This window comes from Morone saxatilis, unplaced genomic scaffold, assembly GCF_004916995.1.
Source record: "Morone saxatilis isolate NCDOM2014 unplaced genomic scaffold, NCSU_SB_2.0 Contig22, whole genome shotgun sequence".
Lineage (NCBI taxonomy): Eukaryota > Metazoa > Chordata > Actinopteri > Moronidae > Morone > Morone saxatilis.
The window spans coordinates 7,839,647-7,849,040 of record NW_023339785.1 but is presented as its reverse complement, the minus strand read 5'-3'; the positions used below and the strand labels follow the sequence as shown (position 1 = coordinate 7,849,040).

Genomic DNA, 9,394 nt, shown 5'->3' with positions numbered 1-9,394 from the left:
ACACACACACTCCTAATGCAGTAAGAAGTTCTCAGGTTGATCGATACGCACTGAATTATTAATGGCAGATAGGACACAATTATGCCCTCCATCTTTATTCTTTTTCCATCTTTTCTTCTCATCCTTCTCTTGTTTCTTGTTGCTATTCTTTCTTTCCTTTAGCTGTTTTCTGCCCTCCTTTCTTTCTCTAGGGTCCTTTTCATCCATTAAAATTATTTTTAATTAAATGTTTTATCCAAACAAAAATGATCTAATTACCCTTGATATTTCTCCATTTACTCATCTTTTACCACTACTAAGCACCCATATTCCCATTCCCCTTCCTCTCATTCCACCCTACCATGCTTTTTACCAAAATGTTTACATCATCTCTACCCTTTGTTTATGTTTTTCTCAAATTGTCCTTTCTCTGCCATTCTGCAGTCTTTCTTTGCTCTTTAATCTTCTCTCCTTTCTTACTGACATTAGCATCTCACATTCTCCTTCTGACACTGTAACCTTGATCTTAAATGTTTATGTGATGAAGAACCAGACAGAAAGAGAAAGAGAGGAACTAGTGTTGTTGAAATCAAACAATAAACCTGCCAAAAAAGAAAAAACAACAGTAGTCAAAATATTAAGAAGTACTTGGATAAATTTAAATTAGCTTCTGACTTTATGTAAGGCCAACCACTATTTTGCCCATTTCTCCAACACCTGACAAATATTTAAATCAAAGTCAATCAAAAAATATCCAGACTAAGTTTCTGAGATCAGATCTTTTGTCATTTGAAACTCTCCTGCCGATTCTTCTCCTGTTACTCAACGCAGAGAACACGCCCTGCAGGCTCCCTACAGCAGCGACTGACCCTTTAAAGCACCGATAGCATCTGACAGCACGCTCTCCTGCGGAGTTGTACCCTGAGGGGCCACACTGGGTGGCTGCATGCCTAACAATAGATCCCTGATAGGGTCCTCAAGGACATTACATAATCGCCATGTGCCTTAAGTAGCAAAGATCATATCTGACCTTACACCATTTTGCCCCTGAAGACTTGATTTAAAATGCTGTTGTGGCCTTTGGGGTTTTGCTGCCATCCTGGAGCTCCCTAAGCAGCAGAGATAACATTTCTATCAGCGTCAGTTGAGCCTTAAAGGACCACGCATGACACCCTTTACAGGGGCCTTCTGGGCATTCCTTCCCTGTCGAGGACACCATGAAGGGCAGATAGGACTGAGTATTCTAAGTCCCCTGATGTAAGGGAAAGTGGTTTTCGAGAGGTTCCGGTTGTGTCTTATTATGTCGAAGCTGTGATTGACACCACAAGGACAGAAGTGAATCGAGTATCTTACAAAGCCACTTTTGGTTCAGGAAAACGACAAATGTCAAATTTGACCACAAATCAGTCTCTATTAGGAATGCACGATAGGTAATTATTATATATATTGTTATCTTATCGGCTGAAAAAAAAAATCATGAGAAAAGAAGAAGTAAGAAAAGATGGATGTTTTAATGTTTCATAGCTCTACTCTAACCAAACCTAACCAGCATCACTATTTCTCAACAACAACAAATGACGAAACATACTTTGGCTTTTAAAGAACACAAAGTCTATCAATCGTTTTGCATAAGAATTCCAATGATTATTAATATCAACTGATCATTTATAATAATATCAATTTCTCATCATTGGCTGATAATGTATCCGTCCCGATTATTATTGTGTCTCTATATATGCTTTTGTCCATTGTTTTTAAATTTTGTCTTTTCTAAAAATTGGCAAAAATAATCCACTGGTCCTCACTCTGACAAAAATATATACACAAGAAACCAGATACATTTGGTTTGAAAATGGTACGACGTTGTTCAACTTCTCACCTTGCTGCAGTGTACTCCAGGGTGTGTCAGGTCACTTTTGGTGTGATTACAGGTGCAACAGCAGTGAAAAACTGCCTTTTAGTCTGGAGTTAGGAACTGTTTGTTGTTTATTCAAAACATGATAATTAGATAAAGATCCATGTTTGATTGCATATGCTGCCCCTATGTTGGGTGCCAAAAAAGCACTTGTTGGCAAATAAAGCCTTGGCTTTCAAAAGTGCTCCAAGTAGGTTGGATTAGATCAGCTACTGGCCTACAGCCCTGACTGCAGTGGGAGCCTAACACAGAGATAAGACCTTGATAACATCTTAAGGAGTCACACCTTCAGCTTGCTGTTCCTTGGCGGTGATACTGTAAACCCTTTTAAAGTACACTGTCACGTTGTCTTTGATAATGTCTCAAAAGCAAACAAATGGTCTGCTTGTTTTTCCAAGCGGAGATGACCGATTATGCTCATTATCAGCAGTCAACCACTTTCACCTTCAGATCTGATGATTCTGATATAAAACGAGATTAAAACTGATTATTTATTTATTTTTATTCCACTAATTTATTTATCAATTACATCCTAACAGCATCTGAGGTGAACGGCAAAGTAAAATGAATCCTGGCCAGGTTCACTCAGATCACATCGGGCTAATCTGCAGTCTGCTAACCAGATCCCGCAGCATGATCACAGCAGGAAGAATCTCTCTGGTGGCTGATTACTGCATCAGCTGAGGGCTGACTAATGAACTTCTGATTTATTTTCAATAGAAAAAAAAAAGACAGATAGATAATATTACAAACAGCTTCTATCTATTCCTCTAACCTGTGTTAAAAACATCTCTATAAATACAAGCTCTATGTGGAGCAACTGACCTTTAAAAGATTAGTGACATATTACTGCCCCTGCATGTTTTACTGGTTATGTAACCATTAAGGATTTGTGCATAATTTAACAGAACTGTTTTTGTATTACAGAAACCATAAGGAATACCATATTTTATATGAGATGTAAGAATATTAGGCTTCATATCCTATTGTAATCTAGGTCTGTGACCTCCATATATTAGCTGTTAATATACTGCAGTAACATTTAAAAATTACTTCTGCTTGTTTTTATGTTCAGTTTCAAGATGGTTCAGTCCAGCTCCCACAGTGTCTGCTGCATTTTGGTATTTGGCCAAATGTAAATTTTTGCTGTTGTGTAAACAACTGGCCTGAACCTATTGTATTGGTATAGTGTAGTAAATATCACATATATAGGGCAAGAGTATCAGTGTCTGCTCTATTAAATTAAAAGAATACAATTACAATAAAGGAACCTTGTGTCCTCAGTGCAGATGGTAATGAGGAAAAGGGCTGATCAAGGGTGTCCTCTCACTATTTACAATTAATTATTCTGAATGCTCCATATAAAAGAAACAAAAAGAGAGAGACTGTGTTGTTGTGTGATAGAAAGTGAGTGAATGTGTGTCTAAGGTGAGTTTGAGGTTAGTTGTGATTCCACAGAGATGCTGCTGTCAGCAAAACAAACTGCTGCAGTCCACACGCACACGCACACGCGCACGCACGCACACGCGCACGCACACACGACACACACACACACGACACAGCACACCAGCGCACCGAGACTACCGACAGCACAGCGACGACGACACACACACAGCACGACACACACACACACACGGCAATTTTCACTTTGGCTAGTCATAACCTACTTCAACACACTTTGTCTCTAAGCATTTCCTTCCCTCACACACAACAGCCTGCGATTCACAGACACACGCACACAGAATCATAAGCATCGTTTTACATCTCATAAACAGCTCTTCTTGCTGCCACTGAAACAGTAAACATTTATAGTGCTCTCACAGAGCTTTAGGCAGATGTTTGCATTTAAAGAATCCCACTCAAACACACACCAGGTCAAAGATTTAAGATCTGTTTAGTTTTCTGCTCACTTGTTTGTTTCAGTCAGTGGCTTTGAACTTGGGACAACAAATGACCAGTGCAGCTCTCTTTTATTCATTTCCCCCTAATCGGCCCACAGACATTTGGCCATCTGAGAATAATGATCTAGTTGGTTTAGTTGACTCAACACATCTTTCACAGCCCCTCTCTCTACCTCCTCAATCCTGCTTCCATTAATTATTCCTCTTGCAAAGTCAAGAGACGCTGATGCAAGATTGCTGAAAGCTTGAGCTCAAAATATATGATGCTTGCGTCCTATTATGAAGTTGGGATGGACAGTATACTTAATAACCATGAACACGGATAGCCAACTGGGCAAGGCAGACGAGCGACCCACGCCTCGACTTGAGAGGATCTTCCGAGGTTTCTGGCCTGTTAAAAAGACAGTTTTTCGCTTGCCCCCGTTGCCAAGTGCTTGCTCAAGTTGGGTGGTACTGTTGGGTCTGCTCGTAAATGTTGATAAGGAGTCGGTCTACACCTGCTCTATTTGAAAAGTGTTCCTGAGATAATTCTGTTGATGAATTGGCGCTATACAAATAAGATTTAATTGAAAATTGAACTGAATTAAATATTTGTGTGTGTCAAACGGTTTGTCAGTTTCTGGTGCCACATACAATTCCCATCTTATGGAAACATTTACAAATATTGATAAGCAAGGATCAATTAATCAGTGGACAATTTTTGCTAACACTTATTGTTAACATGAAGGAGTCTTTATAAACGTTTATAACTTATGTCATTAAGAGTCAGTCGGTTCATGAACATAAGGTTCATGTCTTTGTTATGACAACTTGATATTAACCAAGACAACTAACCCATCGTCAACATGTCAACAAACTGTCAAACTTAAAGAGACAATACATTAAATATGTGATTCATGGTTTTGACATTGGCTGACTACTGTAGTAGAAATTTGAGTTGTCATAAAAAAGTTATTAAATGTTATTACACTTTTAAAAGCATTTAAATACCGAGAATTCAGAATGCAGACAGTTGTGATTTCTCACAATTATGAGTGCACCTACTTGCTAAAGGGTGCACGCCTCAGATATATTCAAAGATATATTTGATTGATCAAGTCTTAATTTGAGAAAATGTAAAAAAGGTGCCTCAGTACATGTATCAAAATGCTGACACATTCTCAGCCAGACCCCCCTGGCTTCCTTTATACTTAGACTGCGTAACACAATATCAGGTATTAAGTAATGCCACAACCCCTTTCATCGTCTTTTGCTCTGTATCTTTTCCCGTAAAAGAAAGACAGATTTCCTCGTCTCTTTTATCTCTCCCTGGCAACAACACAATGAGCAAGAAACACAATCCAACCTCATTTCCCTTCATTCTTCCATTTATAATACAAAAAAAGGTTTTAAATGTCATTAACCTCATTAGGAGGGTTTCCACTAATTCATTCCAGCATTCATACATTGATGCATTCTTCTCGTTTTGCCCTTCTCATTTTTTCATTTTCAATCCAATTCATTCATCCAATGTCTTGCCCCTTTTCCCTCACTTTAACCCTCCAGTGCTCATTCATTCATTCATCAATCATATTTGTTTCCTCCTTTATCCATTCATCCATTCATTCCAGTTAGACTAGAGGAGTTACATAACCCTGATGTTTACCTCTGCAGCAGAATGTCACAGGCCATTCTCATTTTCCCAGCTGGGTTTTCTCTCACTGTGATCTGTCCTTTTTATTTTGTCTTGGGTGTTTTATGTCAGTGGATCCAGCCTGCGGGTGGCTCAGTATGTCTGGAAGGCTGTTTCTGTTAATTTCACTGTTGTGTCTCTTCTTCTTCCTTGCCCAGTGCGGCCAGCAAGCGAACACGTAGGTTATTAAAGTCCAGTCTGTTTTTTTATTTTTCAAATCCTGCAGAGGAGTCAGCTTGACTTTTAACCAGACTCACCACTTGACACATCTCCTGTAGGAGCAGTATCCAGCTGTTAAGCTTGTTCTGTCTGAACTCTCAGTCTCTCCTCCCTTCCGATTTCTTCTCTTTCAGTATCGGGTTGCGTGGGGGGGTCTGTAGGTCGGCCTTGTATCCAGTGGGAAGGTTATCCCAATTGAGCACTTTGAGGTGTCAGCGTCAGTACCAGCAGGTCTAGCAGCAGAGCCAGGGTATCGCCTGGGTGCATACTGTGGTGTCCTCTGAACCGGTGTGTGTCAAGCGTGTTGAGTGAGGTTGTCTCAGTCTGCACTCTGTCTGTAAAAGTGCTGCAGTAAACATCCAGAGCTCTGCTCAAATATATGAGCTTCTGATGTAACCAGGCAACAACCCCAGGAGGACCAATGGGATGGGAGGGGCTGACGTTGGGAGCCAATTGTAAAGAGGGAATGGGTGCTGTGGGCCAATCACAAGGCAGAAAGTGGGAGGGGTGGTTGATTTTTTTTTGTCCACTCAGTGGTGACTATAACTCAGCAGTTATTACAGCCGGCCCAGTGGGCTGTGTAATGGCGTGCGCGCACACACACAAGCATCGTATGTACACGCAAGATGCACATAATCACAGACACACACCTGAGTCTTTTATATCACCCCCTATGAGCCTTTTGTAACAGCAGCCCTTCCTTCGCTTCTCAGACAATCATAGGTACAAATACATTTAACAAATGATTAATCACGAGGTGATGGAGAGGTGGTGAGACAGTGGTATATATAAAGAGCCGATCACAGAGGGAGAGAGATGGAGCAGGGCAAGAAGAGACACTGGGTATACTTGTATCTACACTGTACATGTAATTACACTCACACATCACTATCAAAGAAACTACATTAGACGACATGTTTGTCTAGTGACATGACGCTTTAAAAAGATACTTAAACACAGCAATATCTTGAACATAAAGACAGATATGAACAGAATATTTACAGAACACCTCACTGAAATATGAGGTGTTTCAATATAAACTAAATGAATTCTCTTACCAGCAGCTTCAAAAAAGATACTAGAAAATTATGCTTCTAAGACTGAACTATATTTTGTTTGGACCAGGACAAGGTAAGTCTGTTTTATAACAAACATTAGAAACAATGCCATTTTCAGATACAAGTCATGGCTCTCAGAGATGTTTGGAATCTCACTGTAGGAGAGCAATAAACGAGATTTGTTGAGGGCAGTTAAAGCATCTTTGCCAGAGGCCCTGAATAGTATGGTGCACACTAAACAACCAGCCCAAATGCCCAAACCTGAAGTCAAGAATCATACATCATGTTGAAACAATATCTGAATAGTAAATGCATATTTGAAATACAATGTGGGCGCCCTGGTAGCTCACCTGGTAGAGCGTGTGCCCCATGTACAAAGGCTGAGCCCTTACTGCAGCGACCTGGGTTCGATTCCAACCCGCACCCCTTTGCTACATCATCCCCTCTCTCTCTCTCTCTCTCTCTCTCAACCCTCAATATCTTGTCTCCACAATGACTCATGCTCCCAGCCAGATTTACTGGTACTTCAAGACAATGTGACTCTTGTTCAAACAAAACATACCAACAAAAATGATTACACTCGCAGAATTACAGTTTTGTGTCATCTATAAACAAAGTATTTTGTATTCTCCATTCTTGGAAGCTTTTGCCTGATCAAGAGCCTCAGTGGGAGCCAGGTACAATGTGCTGATGTTCTTTTGTCTTTGAAAGACATACCGTGAGGTAATCAAGATAAAAAACATTCACACAATGTATTGAGGTTGGTTTGTTATGTCTATAGTGGAACATAGTTCCATGAAGTGTCTCTGAGCACTGATACAGCTAAAGCCCACAAAATTAAGAAATGGTCTATTCAATCTGTACATTTAAAATCATTCCTGGTTTCTAAGTAAGAAATAATACATGACAAGGTGTCCCACTGTGCTGTGCAGTTTATTTTTAGATAGGTTAACCAATATTAGGTCTGTTTTACCCATTAGAGTTAGCTTTGGTGTAAGCAAAAACTATTGCTAAAATAGCTGAAATGATTAGTTGATTAATCCGTCTGACAGCAAAGATTTTGACAATTGCATTTATTGTTAGGTCTTTTGCTACTTTCAGCGACTATGACAGGATTTGCTGCTTTGATCTATTTTATATTATTGTAAATTTCAAGTTATTGGACTTTGGACATTACAAGCAATTTGAAGACTAAACCTTAGGCACTGGTTCCTTGTAAAAAGAATCAACAGAATTGAAAATGTAACTAATCGTTAGTTGCAGCTCTAGTTTCTATGGAAAGCTGCACTATTTTATCAGGATGAGGGATACATGAGGTGTTCTGTGGGCCGCCAACACCAATCATTCATGGTACTTGCAAGAGGCAAAACAAATAAGTGACATAAACAAAGTAAAATACACAATAGGTCACACCTGTATAAACTCTACAACATTCCAGAAATTCCTCAAGAAAGAAAAAAAGAGGAGAAAGGAGAAGAAAGAATAAATGTTATACAGCTTTGGACATGAATCATTAACTAGATCTGCATTTAGTTTAGAGTTGATTTGTCCTTCCTGGTATTATTTTTGGTTTGGCCAAACTCTTATCTCAAACTTCAACTTTATCGTCCATGACCAACACAAAGCAACTACAAGTGGCAATGTGTTGACACAAAGCTGCTTCAGCAGCAGTGGGGGGGGGGTGACAATCAAAATAAATACTTTTCCTTGATGATTTATGAACGTGAGTGCTCCCCCAGAAAGCCAGATAGGACAGATTTACCAGAACTGTGGGTGAGAAGTGATAGCGCACGTGGTGAGCGCTGCTATCTAGGTCAGTTAGTGTCATATATATAGTCATATTACACATTGTGCCCAGTGCTGGTGCCCAGGCCTTGACCTTATCGGGAAGTGAAGTGTGTGGAAAGCAGGGAAAGGAGGGCACGAAGTGAGACGAACTGAAGGAAAGCGAGGGACGACTTCTTTTTCAACAGTAATTACTGATAGTCGCAATGCGTTGAGTTTTAAATTACGACACAATGACAGATTTCTCTTTTGAGAAGGTTAACAGTACAACATTATGTACAGTGTTTGCTATGAAGTAGACAGGGACTCTAGGGGCACTGCAAAATGAGATTCAATTATTTTTAAATCAAGAAACAACCAAAATGCCATTATCCTTTTAGCCATTGCTGATATTTCCCATGTAACTAAACTAAAAAAAAAAAAAAAAAGCACAAAGCTGATCCTCCTGTACTGACCTATATACTGTATTCGTGTGTATGTAAAGGTCATGCAGACATATTACATTCAACACATACTTGTTGTGGGTACAGTATGTACAGTATTGGACAGGGCAATGCTCAATTGCACTCAAGTGACAATATTAAAGGGAAAACCAAAAAGGAGAATAGGGTCAGAACTGAGACACATACTGTATAAGCAGTAGGAATTGTGTCACCACAAGATGTGGCACCGACATGCACCAGGAACCAAGAAAGCACTGGAAAGGCTGGCTGACACAATTTTTCTGCTGATCGTGTCTAGAGAGCCTTAAAGGCTCTTGTACACTCGCCGTTCCCGACCTGTAGCACGACAATGTGACGTCACGGGAGCGCCGTAACTATTTATACTTGTGCGTGGTGGTCGCTAGTTGCAGTCTTCTCCTGAA

The 9,394-nt window shown here is 39.9% G+C and overlaps 1 protein-coding gene across 1 annotated transcript in view; it reads right to left on the bottom strand.

Moving 5' to 3' along the window:
• Window positions 1–9,394, bottom strand: part of fam13b (family with sequence similarity 13 member B) — a 66,316-nt gene that overhangs the window by 18,966 nt on the left and 37,956 nt on the right. The window lies entirely within an intron of this gene.